A 4,031-nucleotide genomic window follows, 5' to 3' on the forward strand; every position below is an offset into this window, starting at 1 on the left:
TACTGCAGTACTTACATCTTCTCTCCTATATTTTAGGGAAACATTTTTCTTTATCATTAATGTGTTGGCATAGTCCATTATTGACCTATTTTTTCTTTTAGCAATTCCATTTTGTGGAGGAGTCCTAGGTGTTGATGTTTGTCTCTTGATTCCTTTGTCATTATAGAACATCTCAAATTCATGTGAAGTGAACTCACCTCCTCTATCTGATCTCAAACATTTCAAGCTCTTCCTTGTTTCTTTCTCAACTCTTTCCAAATACCATTTAAACATTTGAAAAGCATTTGATATTTTCTTTAGGAACATGATTGTCATCATTCTAGAGTAATCATCAAGAAGTAGTGTAATATACCTATCTCCTTTGTAGCTTTGTACCTCAATAGTTCTACACAAATCAGTATGAACAATTTCAAGTATTTCCTTAGAGATGTAAGCGTTACTTTTAAAGCTTGACTTTATCATCTTGCCTAGCTGACATTGTTTGCACATTATATTTTCTAGTTTCTTCAATTTAAGAAAACCTCTAACTCTTTTCATGTTACTTATACTAATCAGATTATCAAAGTTAACATGACATAATCTCTTGTGCTAAAGCCATACATCATCAAATTTTTCAATAAGACAAGTAGCATCTTTTATATCCAAATAGAATAAATTACTCCTTGTTTGATCACCTTTTCCTATTAGATTTGCATTTGTATCATGTATCTTGGCTTTTTTTTTTTCAAACTCAACTTTGCATCCCAAATTATTCAATTGTGACACACTTAACAAGTTATAATCTAGTCCTTAAACATTGTAAACGTTGTCACATGAGATCTTGTCTATAAGCTTAATAGACTCTTTTCCTTTTATTGAACATGGTTCGTTATTACCAAATCTTACACTATTTCCATCATAACAAGTTAAGGTAATGAACTTAATTTTGTCTCTAGTCATGTGATGTGAGCATCCACTATCAATTATCCATTTGTCATTCTTGTTCACACAAGTCATAAGTTTAATAGCTTCATCCTCATCAGATTCATTCTTCACTGCAACATATACCACTTCATCATCATTTTCATTAGAGTTATTTTCATCAACAATGTAGCATGACTTCTTGCCTTTGTCATAGTAGTCTCTTCCATCATCTTCTCTTCTATTTTTTTTGCTTGTTACCTTCTCTAAACTTCTTCTTCTATGTACATATTGCTGGAATATGACCAACTTCATTGAAATTAAAACAAATGATAGGTAGCTTACATCTAAATTTACCTTTTCCTTTGTGAAATCTTCTAGTTAGTAATGCTTCCAATTGTTCAATTTCTTCCTCATCTATACTATTGTCACTGGATGCATACTTTATCTTTCTTTTCTTCTTCTTTGGCTTTACCTCCTCAAAATTCTTCAGTAACAATTTTGCATTGAAAGTTGATTCAATAGTCTCTAGTTGGTAGTTGTCAAAATTAGATAACTCAAATGCAGTGAATCTACCCACCAGACCTTCAAGGGTTAGATCATTTCCAAGTATAAATCTTAACTCTTGAATTGTAGACATTCTAATGGCATACACATGCAACATTGTTCTCAAGACTTTACTTAGCATAGTATCATCATCTATTTTACCAGTAGCACCTTTTATTTCACTAACAACTTCTTTTAATCTAGCAACATATTGAGAAATGTTTTCACCTTCTTCCATTCTGATGTCATCAAACTTACCTCTTAGGCTTTTTGACTTGACTCTTTGAACATTTTTGTCTCCTCCATAGATAGTGGTTAGGATATCCCACATCTAATTTTCATTTTAAGTTCTTTGATATCGTCAAACTTAGCATAGCTTAGGGAAGAGGCAATCTCCAACATCACCTAATTGTAATATTTCTTTTCTTTAGGTCTTCAATCATTAGGGCACCTGCTGGATCAAAATGTTCTATTGTAATGTAACTTTGTGCATAATATCCAAGTCCTCCAAGGTGTAGCTTCATCAAAATTTTCCATGTAGAAAAATTATCAGTATTTAGCTTGGGTACCTCTCTTTTTGATATCCTAATCTTTGTGCTTTTAGTACCTTAAAACTAATCCTCTTAAGTAACTGTGCTCTAATACTAATTATTCAAATTATTTTTAGATTAATTGGGTGGGGGAGGGGGGGGGGTGTATCAGTTAATCAAGGTCCAGATGTCTAAATAAACCTTCTTTTCAATTCAGTGAACCCATATAACATTCTTAACCATGCATGCATTCATTATGTGTTAGCCAAAACTGATATGTCACTGTTAAACTAATGTGTAGAAATATAAAGCATAAAACACAACACATCCATCAGTACACTTGACACAATGATTTAATGTGGAAAACCAATTTGGGAAAAACTAGTAGTAACATGCTACTCCTTCTTCACTCTTCTTAAGTGATGCCCTTATTAAAGGCCAACCCTGTTAAAGGTTACAACACACACTATTAAATGTGACTTGGTTAAGGGATTTCAATTGCCCTATTAAAGGTGAACCTTGTTAGAGGACTTTAGGTCATTCACTTGGAATGCCACCCTATTAAAGGATTTTCTAATGACTATTAAGTCAACCTTTCTCCAAATAATTTACCATAATCTGATACAATTGTTAGAGAATAATAGTAAAATTTGATTTGATACAACTTACAACCTTACTTGTAGTTTACAGATCTCTATTCAGTCCTCAACTCTACTTGGCTTCTTATCTTTGCAATTATGATAGTTTTTTCACACTACAAGCATTCATCCTTCTCTAGCCTTCTTGCTTAGCTCACCATTGCAAACTTCTCCTCTTGGGTCACTTGATGAAGCAAACCCTCTTCCTTAACCTTGTCAGATTTTCACATCCAATTTTTTTTGACCTATAACTAACTTTTCTTCATGACTAGAAAACCCTACATATAGGGAATTATAACTCTTTTTTCAATTAATTATCCATCTCAAGAATTAGGGCTTTCAATGGATTAGGTAGGATATAATGTATATACCCCATATCTCGTCTTCTCAAGAAACTTCTCCTAGAATCTATTTGAATTTACCTCTAGAAAATTTTACATAAGATTTTGTGCCTCCAGCTCATCAATCTTATCTTGCTCCTAATTTACAAGTTCTAAGAAAACAAACTTTTGAGCTTTTATTCGATGAATCTTCAATCTTTTTCATAATGCAGCAACTTGGCATTATCAATTTAGTGATGCTTGGTACATACTTTGTTACTCGACATCTACTATGAAAATACTCAACAATAACTAGATTTTACTGGTGCTCAGCATCTACTAAAAATCACTCAACATTTACTAACTTTCTCAGCACCTATTAGTTTGCTTAGCATCCACTAGAAATTGCTTTCACTCATCTCCAACTAAATTTTTACTCAGCTTGCACTAACTTTTCTCAGCACGTTCTATCAACTTGTTCAAGCTTAGCAAATGAAGCAAATGAACTTTGTCCAAACTTTTTCTTCTAAACTTTCTAAGTGTAGCCAATCATTTTCTAACCTCAAGTAGATAATCAATACATTATGGTATCATTGTCTTAATTAATTCTTTTACTAATACATAATCATAACTCAACCTTTCCTTTAGGTACTTTTGTTACATCTTGTTGATCAAATCATCTTCATCAATCAACTAAGTGATAGTGCTTGAAACATATAAGCAATTGTCTTACCAAGATATAGCAAGTTTGACATTAGTGACAAAACAATGATTGAAAATACTTCTTCAACAATAACAATCTTTCTACTCAAATGATCTTTTCAATCATATACCAAAATTCATATCCACTTAGTTTTAAATACATTTGGAAAATATAGGGCTTGTGTTAAACCCTTTTTCTCAACAATTTTGTATTCCTCTTTCAAAACACCATTATCACACAATCTATTATACACACCTCTTATCTCCATCTCACTTCCTATCTTGTAATTGCAACATTTCCTCACATCTTGAACTATTATCACATTTGGCAAAATCATTGACAGTGTGCCAAAAGGGTCTTATTTATAGGAAATGTTAGGAATGGCTTTAAATAC

The sequence above is a fragment of the Cupressus sempervirens genome, chromosome 5 (assembly GCF_028749045.1).
Source record: "Cupressus sempervirens isolate cs-2001-9-10 chromosome 5, ASM2874904v1, whole genome shotgun sequence".
NCBI lineage: Eukaryota > Viridiplantae > Streptophyta > Pinopsida > Cupressales > Cupressaceae > Cupressus > Cupressus sempervirens.